The sequence below is a fragment of the Capricornis sumatraensis genome, chromosome 20 (genome assembly GCF_032405125.1).
Source record: "Capricornis sumatraensis isolate serow.1 chromosome 20, serow.2, whole genome shotgun sequence".
In the NCBI taxonomy this organism is placed as follows: Eukaryota; Metazoa; Chordata; class Mammalia; order Artiodactyla; family Bovidae; genus Capricornis; species Capricornis sumatraensis.
The window spans coordinates 7,186,034-7,196,504 of record NC_091088.1 but is presented as its reverse complement, the minus strand read 5'-3'; positions in this window follow the sequence as shown (position 1 = coordinate 7,196,504).

The following is a 10,471-nucleotide window of genomic DNA, read 5'->3' as shown; positions in this document are numbered from 1 at the left end:
GTCATCATTTCCGTCCAAAGCTCAGTCATATGCTTGGTAATACAAGAAATAATAATCTTGTGAACAAGCAAAATACAAATGGTATAGTTAATAACATTAGTGGAATTAAAAGTAAATATTTTAGCCATGAGCCTCCCACACCAGTTTTTTTTTTTTTTTTTTAAAGATTGCCAAGACTAGGGAATGGGTCACGTAGAGCAGATTTTTCATGTGGTTCAAATGTGTTACATTAAAGAATTTATCGGGTACAAAAATGCAGCATTCAGTTTGAATTAGAGCACAGATATCTCCCTGAGATGCTGTGAGGTGTCAAGGGTCTTGCAGTTGTGTAGCACTGCCTTTCTCATCATAGAGATCTCAGAATTCATTAGGCTAATAGCCTGGTTACTATCATTTAAAGCTTATGAAAGTTGTCAAGGTCAATTACATCCTCCAACCCCACTGAAGGTACACACACATGCACACACAAGCTGCTAAATGGTCATATCAGTAGAATACAGATCTTTGACCCATTGGGATCATACCAATGGTAGATTGTTTGGGGTTACCTGTAATTTATTAACATGTATGATCTTAAATTATGGGAATCCCAGGCTACACCTTCATATCATCCCTGTAGATGTCAAGGCCATAAATTAGTGCCACAAATCCACTGAGTTCCATACCAATCCCTCTCTCTAAGGGTAATAACTGGCATAGTTCATAAAGCACCCACCCTTGTCTCATAAATACCAGGTTGATCATTTTTAGTATGATTTAACCGTTCCCAACATAGAGGAGCCTTTAAACTTAAATGACCGTAGCCTGATGTTAACCATGTAGATCCTTCCCATAACTAGGAGTTTTCCTTTTAATAGATGAGAAGTTAATTTCTTATTGAGACTTAGCTCATCACTCTGATTGAGTTTAAATGACCCTAAGAGAAAACTTAAATCTATGGCCAGTCTCAGAGCAGGTATTTTTAATTGGCCAGGTGAGAGGATCCCATCTAGAATTATTATGAATAGATAGAACAGGACTGAACACTCATCCAAAACAAATTTCCTAGGGGGTATCCAATCAGAGCCCTAAAGAAGAGAAATCCACCAAGGTAACCCAGAAGTAACAGGCACAGGTAATTGGCCACAATCCAACAATTGGATTGAGTTTTAAACTAGCATAGAATCATGTCCATGTTCGACTTTCTCTAATGTCATATAAATAAATGAAGTTATACAGAATTTACTGTTTTGTATCTAGTTTCTTTCTCTGTTATGTTTTTGACATTAACTCCTATTTTATTGTGTCAATATTATGGTATTCTTTATCTGTATATATTTATATGTTTATAATTTGTTTATCCATTCATATTTTGATTGACATTTGGGTTGTTTCTAGTTTGAAGCCATTATGAATAAAGCGCTTTGAACGTCTGTGTGTAATCTTTAGGTTAAGTACCTGGAAAGTAGAATTACTGGATCACACAGTAATTGTTCAATTTTATAAGAAACTGTCAAACTGTTTTCCAGAGTATTTGTCTGATTTTAGGTTCCCTTCAGGAATGTATAAGAGTTGCAATTCTCCATATCCTTGCCAACACTTGGAAATGTTAATCATTTAACTTTTAGCTATTCTGGTGAGTGTTTGTGTCCCTTTGTGGTTTTAATTTGTACTTTACTGATATCCAGTGATAGTGGCCACATTTTCATGTGTTCATAAGGTACTCGGATCTCTTTCGTGATGTGTCTACCTAAATCTTTTGCCAATTTAAAAACTGACTTGTCTTCTTTTTATTGAGAATTTGAAGTTTCCTCATATTCTATGTAAAAGTACTTGGTTAATAACATACGTTCAGAATATCTTCTGGTCTGAGACTTGCACTTTCTTTTTTTTTTTTTTAATTTATGTATTTGACTGCACTGGGTCTTAGTTGTGGCAGGCAGGATCCTTGATCTTTGTTGGGGCATGTGGGATCTTAGTTGTGACATGTGGGATCTAGTTCCCTGACCAGGGTCTGAACCCAGGCCCCCTGCATTGGGAACGCAGAGTCTTAGCCACTGGACCAACCAGGGAAGGTCCCTGCACTTTCATTTTTTAACACTGTCTTTTCTAGAGAAGTTTCTAGTTTTGATGAGGTTGTTTGTTGTTCATTTGCTAAGTCATGTCTGGCTCTTTGCGACCTCATGGACTGCAGCACACCAGGCACAGCTGTGCTTTACTGTTTTCCAGAGTTTGCTCAGATTCATGTCCATCGAGTCTGTAGTGCTATCCAACCATCTCATCCTCTGCTGCCCTCTTCTTTGGCCTTCAGTTTTGCCCAGCATCAGGGTCTTTTCCAATGAGTTGGCTTTTCGAATCACATGGCCAAAGTATTGGTGCTTCAGCATCAGTCCTTCTAATGAATATTCAGGGTTTATTTCCTTTAGGGTTGACTCGTTTGATCTCCTTGCAGTCCAAGGGACTCTCTTCAGTCGTCTCCAGCACCACAGTTTGAAAGCATCAGTTCTTCAGTGCTCAGCCTTCTTTATGGTCTAACTCTCACATCCACCCTTCACTACAAGAAAAACCATAGCTTTGACTATATGGACATTTGTTGGCAAAGTGATGTCTCTGCTTTTTAGTACGCTGTCTGGGTTTGTCATAGCTTTTCTTCCGAGGAGCAAGTGTCTTTTAACTGGATATCCATATGGAAAAAAAGTGAATCTTAATCTTCCTTTCACACAAAAATGAACATAAAGTATATTAGAGATCTAAATGTAAAATCTGAAAAAGCTGAAACTGTATATTCCAGAAAGAAAATCTTGGTGACTGAGGTAGAGAAAGATTGCTTAGATTGAACACAAAATGCTTGAGTCATAAAATTAACATTGGTGTTCAGTTTATTCATTTTTAATTTTGACTCATGCATCCTATCTAAGCATTCTTTGTCTACCTCAGAGTCACAGAGATTTTCTTTCTGGAATATATAGCTTCAGCTTTTACATTTAAATCTGATCTGTTTTGTGTTCATTCTTGTGTGAGTAGAGGGTTAAGATTCAAATTTTTCCCTATAGATATCCAGTTCTAGGACCATTTTTACCTTTCCTAAGGAAGGAGTACCACCTTTTGAACAATCCTTCTGTGGTAACAATTACAATCTGTCAAAAAGATGAAAGTTTAACTGTTTGAATATAAGGGGAACAAGCAAAAGCAGGCAGAAACTGGATGAGTATCTGTTTGGAAAAGGAGAATGGCACTGCATGAATGTCCTATGGTTACCACATTTGTTTCCTCAGTGTGCAGGCCAAGATAAAACTTGAAAAGGATATTGACAGACTATCAGATTGAACAGCCAGAGGGCAGAATTTGGGGTAACCTCAGCAGCTGGAGGGTTTCCCAGGTGGCGCTAGTGGTAAAGAACCTGCCTGCCAGTGCGAGAGACAAGGGTCACAAGGGTCGGGAAGATCCCCTGGAGGATATATACTCCAGTATTCTTGCCTGGAGATTCGCATGGACAGAGGAGCCCGGCAGGTTACAGTCCATGTGGTCACAAAAAGTCAGACATGACTGAAGCCACTTGGCACACATGCCGCACAGCAGCTGGAAAGTAAGTAGGGAAATGACAACCTCACAATGGGGAGCTCTAAATTTTGTTTATAAACTCACCATATCATCACTTGACTTGTGAACTGGGCTTGCATGAGACAGTTTTCAAGCAGTCTAGATAAATCTAAAAGGTCTGAACAGAGATTTCAGTGGTTGCCCACACGGGAAAAGCACTTTGGTGTTTTTACTTCAGCCAAGTTAACTGCCTGTTGCAATAAAAATATCAGTATTCATCAGAGAACCACAGAATAATTCAGAATCTCTTATAAGTCATTCAGAATGTCCAAAATATAGTAAAAAAAATCAAAATATACAAAGAAACGGGAAAATGTGATCTTTGTCCAAGAGAAAAGGCAGTCAATGGAATCTGCCTCCAACATGATTGAGAAGTTAAATTAGAACACAAGAATTTTAAAGCAACATCATAGATATGCTCAGTAATACGAGGGGACATTTATTGTAATAAATTAAGAGATAAGATCTCACCAAAAAAGTACAGGTAGAACTGTTTTTAAAAATTACTGCTGCTGCTGCTAAGTCGCTTCAGTCGTGTCTGACGCTGTGCGACCCCATAGATGGCAGCCCACCAGGCTCCCCCGTCCCTGGGATTCTCTAGGCAAGAACACTGCAGTGGATTGCCATTTCTTTCTCCAGTGCATCAAAGTGAAAAGTGAGAGTTAAGTTGCTCAGTCGTGTCCAACTCTTTGCGATCCCATGGACTGCAGCCCACCAGGCTCCTCCATCCATGGGATTTTCCAGCCAAGAGTACGAGAGTCGGGTGCCATCGCCTTCTCCATTTACAAAGTACTGGTGCTGGTTAAATCTAGAGTTGAAAAAAACAGTACTCACCCCCACCCCTTCCCCCGTTTAACCCCCTCCAATCAATGGATGGTCTTAAAAGCAGATTGGCTTTTGTTCTATTTTGGCACTCTTATGTTGATTTATATGTCTATCCATTATGCTGTTACCATACACTGCTTTGAAATTAGGTATAATAATTCTTTAAGTCTGTATGTAATACTTAGTATCTAGTAGTGTCACTCTTCCAGCTTTTTATATTCCTCTAAGACATATTTGTGATTGTTGGCCCTTTCCTATATACATTTTTAATCAACTTGTCAGTTTCTACAAGAAGTTTGCTGAAAACCTGTTTGGGATCACACTGAATCTATGTTAGACCAATAAGCTGACAATTATCTCAAAAGAAATACAAACTTTTTTCAATCATGTGATATCTCTTTTCTTTCCTTTTGCATTGTCTTTAAATTCAGTCGTGTTTTTGTAGTTTTCCTTGTGTAGATATTGCACAAATTTTATTAAATTTGTCCTAGAGTAGTTCGTATTTCTTGATAATACTGCAAATTTTGTTTTTCTTTTAATTTTTGCTGGTTACTAGTATTTAGGAATGTCAGTGATTTTTATATATTAACCTAAAATTCTGACTAAATTGTTAAAATTGACTGTTTACATTTATAAAAATTTATCAGTGATATTTTGCTTCTTTCTTTCTAATATATATACCTTTTGTCTATCTACCTGTCATCTTTTTTTTGCATCATCCAGGACCTCCAGTATGATTTTTAATAGAAGTAAAAGTACATTTTGGCCTTATTCCTGACCTTGGGGATAAAATGTTTAGTCTGTCTCATTAAGTATTATGAAAGCTATAGCTTTTCATAATTGTCCTTCAGGTTGAGGAAATTCTCTTTTAGTCCCAATTTTTCTCAGAGTTTTCATCAGTAACAGGTGTTAAATTATGCCCAGTGGTTTTTCTGTATCAGTTGAAATAGTCCTATGAGTTTCTACTTTATCCCATTAATATGGAGAATTACACTCATTTTTTTAAATTAAAATTTTAAAATTTTGTATTGGAGTATGGCCGGTTAACAATGTTGTGATTGTTTCAGGTGAATGGAGAGGGACTCAGTCATACATCTACAAGTGTCTGTTCTCCCTGAACACCCCTCCCTTCCAAGCTGCCACATAACATTGAGCAGAGTTCCATGTGCTATACAGTAGGTCCTTGTTGGTTATCCGTTTTAAATATAGCAGTGTGTACATGTCCATCCCAAACTCCCTAACTATTGCTTCCCCCCATCCTTCCTCCTGTCCCCCACCCCTGCAGCCATAAGGTCATTCTCTAAGTCTGTGAGTCTGTTTTGTAAATACGCTCATTTGTTTTCATTTTTTAGATTCCACATGTAAGGGATGTCATATGATACTTCTCCTCTGTCTGACATACTTCGCTCACTATGACAATCTCTAGGCCCATCCGTGGTGCTGCAGATGGCCCCAGGTCACCCTTTCTAATGGCTGAGTAATGCTCCATCTATATATGTCCTACATCTTTGTCCTCTCCTCTGTCAGTGGACACTCAGGCTGCTTCCATGTCTTGGCTGTTGTGAACAGTGCCGCAACGAACACTGGGGTGCATGTATCCTTTTCATGTTTTTCTCTGGATATATGCCCAGGAGTGGGATTGCAGGGCCATATGGTAGCTCTATTTTTAGTTTTTAAGGCATCTCCATACTGTTCTCCATAATGGTTGTACCAGTTTGCATTCCTACCAATAGTGCAGGAGGATTCCCTTCTTTCCACACCCTCTCCAGCATTTATTGTTTGTGGACTTTTTTTTTTTTTTTTAAACGATGGCCATTTTGACTGGTGTGAGGTGATACCTCATGGCAGTTTTGAGCTGCATTTCTCTAATCATTAGTGATATTGGACATCTTTTCATGTGCCTTTTGGCTATCTGTATTTCATCTTCGGAGAAATGTCTGTTTAGGTCTTCTGCCAATTAAAAAAAATTATTTATTTTTACTTGAAGGATAGTTGCTTTACAATACTGTATTGGTTTCTGCCAAAAACATGAATCAGCCATCGGTGTACACACGTCCCCTTCCTTTTGAACCTCCCTCCTACCTCCCTTCCCATCCCACCCCTCTAGGTTGCCATAGAGCTCCAGTTTGAGTTCTCTGAGTCATACAACAAATTCCCGTTGGCTCTCTGTTTTACACAGGGCAGTGTATGTTTCCATGCTGCTGTCTCCATACATCCCAGCCTCTCTTCCCTCCTGCACCATCAGTTTGCTTTCTGTTTTCTATGTCTGCATCTCCATTGCTGCCCCACAAATAGGTTCATCGGTATTGTCTTTCTAGATTCCATATATATGCATTAATATACAATATTTATTTTTCTCTTTCTGACTTACTTCACTTCATGTGATAGGCTCTGTGTTCATCTACCTCATTAGAACTGACTCACACGCGTTCCATTTTATGACTAATATTCCACTGTCTATATGTACCACAGCTTCTTTATCCATTCATCTGTAGATGGACATCTAGGTTACTTCCATGTCCTAACTATTGTAAACAGTGCTGCAATGAACATTGGGTACATTGCAAATGAAACAACTGACAAAGGATTAATTTCTAAAGTATGCAAGCAGCTCATTCAACTCAATACCAGAAAAACAAAACAACCATCAAAAAGTGGGCAAAAGACCTAAACAGACATTTTTCCAAAGAAGACATGCAGATGGCTAATAAACACATGAAAAGATGTTCAACATATCACCTTACACTGGTCAGAATGGCCATCATCAAAAATATCTACAAACAAATGCTGGAGAGGGTGTGGACTAAAGAGAACCCTCTTGCTCTGTTGCTGGGAATGTAAACTGATACAGTCACTATGGAAGACAGTATGGAGATTCCTTAAAAAATTAGGAATAAAACTACCATATGACCCAGGAATCCCACTACTAGGTATATACCCTGAGGAAACCAAAACTGAAAAAGACACATGTACCCCAGTGTTCTGCTCATTTTTTGATAGGGTTGTTTGTTTTGATGATGTTAAGCTTCATGAACTGTTTGTAGATTTTAGAGACTAATGCTTTGTCAGTCACATCATTTGCAAATATTTTCTCCCAATCTGAGGGTTGTCTTTTTGTTTTGCTTATTGTTTTCTTTGCTGTGCAAAAGGTTTTGAGTTTAGTTAGGTTACATTTGTCTATTTTTGTTTTTATTTCCATTATTCTGGGAGAGGGATTGAAAAAGGCATTGCTGCAATTTACATCAGAGCTCTTCCTATGTTCTCCTCTAGGAGTGTTATAGTGTCCTGTCTCATGACCTCAAGGATGTTCGTGCCAAGGGGCAGCTCCCGGGACTGTTGCTGCTGATGCCCCCATCCCCACAGTGAGTGACTGCCAACCCATGCGTCCGCAGGAGACCCTCCAGCACTAGCAGGTAGGTCCGGTTCAGTCTCTTGTGGGGGCCCTGCTCCTTTCCCCTGGGTTCTGGTACACACAAGATTTTCTGTGTGCCCTCCAGGAGTGGACACTCTTTCCCCCAATCCTGTGAAAGTTCTGCAGTCAAGTCCTGCTGCCCTTCAAGGTCAGGTTCCCTGGGGATTCCTAGTCTCTTTGCCGGACCCCAGGCTGGGAAGCCTGATGTGGGGCTCAGCACCCTCACCTCACTGGGAGGATTGTGATATCATTATGCTCTAGCTTGTGGGTTGCCCATCTGGTGGGTGGAGAATTACATTGATTTTTACCTGTGGAACCTACTTTGCATAGCTGGGATAAAGTTCTTCATCATGATGTGTTATTGTTACAATAATTATTTTTATGTTGCTGATATCCTAATCAGATGTCCTAATGTTTTGATAAGAATGTTAACGTCTAATTTTCTTCTCTTAGTGGCTTTGTATGATTTTGGTGGTGGTGGTGTCATACAGTGAAGCAGAAAATGTTTCTTTCTCTTTATTAAAAAAAAAAAAGTCCGTGAAGAGTTAGTGCTGTTTCCACCTTAACTGTTTGGTAACATTACCTGAGTGGAACATGCACAGTTCCCATGTGCCCCGTGTGCCCGTGTGTGCAGCCTCAGCCGCTGTCAGCATCCTGCACCCAGAGTGCATTTGTTATGATTGATGACCCTGCACTGATACATCTTTATCACCCAGGATCCGTAGTTTACAGTTTGTGTTCACACTTGGTGTTTTACATTTCATGGGTTTTGACAAGGATAGTGACATGCCTTCACCATTTTAGTACCATAGAGGAGTTTCACTGCCCCAAATCCTCTGTGCTCTGCAGATTCATCCCTCCCACCCCACCCCCAACCTCTACAACTTCTGATCTGTTTATTATCTGCATAGTTTTGCCCCTGCAGACTATCATATGGTTGAAAGCATTTAATATGTAGCCTTTTCATATTGGTTTCTTTCACTTAGTAATATACTCTTAAGGTTTCAACATATCTTTTCATAGCTGACAGCTCATTTCATTTTAGCCTTGAATAGTATCTCATTGTACTGTACAATAGTATTTCATGTCCCATAGTTCATCTTTTCACCTGCTGAAGGGTATCTTGCTTGCTTCTAAGTTTTGGCACTTATGAATCAAGCTGCTGTAAGCACCCATTGGAGGTTTTTGTTTGGATGTGTTTTCAGTTCTTTTGGGTAAATATTCAATACCAAGGAGCGCAATTGCTGGGTTTTATAGTAAGTGTATTTTAGTTTTGTAAAAAGAGATAAAATGGCCAAAATATCTTCCAAAGTGGCTGTACCTTTTTGCATTTCTACCAGCAATGAATGAAAGTTCCTGTTGCTCCACGTCCACACCTGCAGTTGTCATGATGAGTGTTTTGGATTTCTGGCATTCTTATAGGTGTGTACTGACTTCTAATTGTGATTCCCTAATGCATTAAGATGTTGAACATCTTTTCATATGGTTTTTGCCATCTGTATATCTTCTTTGGTGAGATACCTGTTCAGATATTTTGCCTCTCTGTTAATGGGTTTCATTTCATTGAGTTTTAAGAGTTATGTTCAACTGCCTCTGGTTTTGATAGATAGTTTTGGGGGAAAATACTTTTTGTACTAGTGAGCTCTGAGTAAGTTCACATAATGACTGCCTTTTATGTGAAATAGTTCGTGTCCAATAATGACCTTTTTCTGGGAACTCCCAGAACTGCTAGGCTTGATTGTGGCCATTGTTTTTCAGGACTCCTGTGGACCGGGTGATGGGCAGATGGACATTTGTTGTTGTTTAGATGCTAACTTGTGTTTGACTTTTTTGCAAACCCATGGACAGTAGTTCACCAGGCATTGGCAGGCGGATTCTTTACCTCTGAGCCGCCTGGGAAGTCCAGGCAGATGGGCATGGAACAAATTAAAAGGTCACAAAACTCATTGTTCTTACTGAGATGAGGCTTTTTTTTCTCGAATAATCATTTCCAAGATTGCTGCAAGTCTTTGGTTAATTTCTAGCATTTTGAGGAAAAAAGTTGATTTTGACTTTTTTTTTGGCTAGTGTTCTTATTGCTTTTATGGAGGGAAGCTTCTCAGAGCTCTTTACTCTGACATTGTCAGTGATGTTCACTGTTCTTTTGTGAACAGTAACATAAACTTTGTAAGTTAGTGCTATGAGACTTGGAATAAATTTCTTTCCTGTAGAACAGGACAACAAGAGCTCAGTTGAATGACCAGGGAAGGTAATATGCTATATGCATATCATATCAGTTTATATTGTATAGGTGCTGGATCTAGATGAGCCAGATTTTACTGTTAGTAATATTTGGTTAAATTTCATCACCATATAATATGTTATGGTTTATGTCCTTTAAAATGAAATGAGGAATTACTATTTAAATGATAGTCTAATATCCTCTTCCACCTGAAACCTTTTGTCATCTGGAATGTCTCTTGATAGGAAAGATATGTTCTTATTTATTTTTTCCTCTGAATATTTTATAAATAGTGTCATATTTAAGATTACTATCAGCTTTTCATTTGAAGTTCCTGAATGTGTAGCAGGAACTTCTGATTCTTTATTACTCGATTTTTTTTCTCTCTAGTTGTTGGTATATATGGAGTATTATGGGGAGAGAAGAATGGAGGA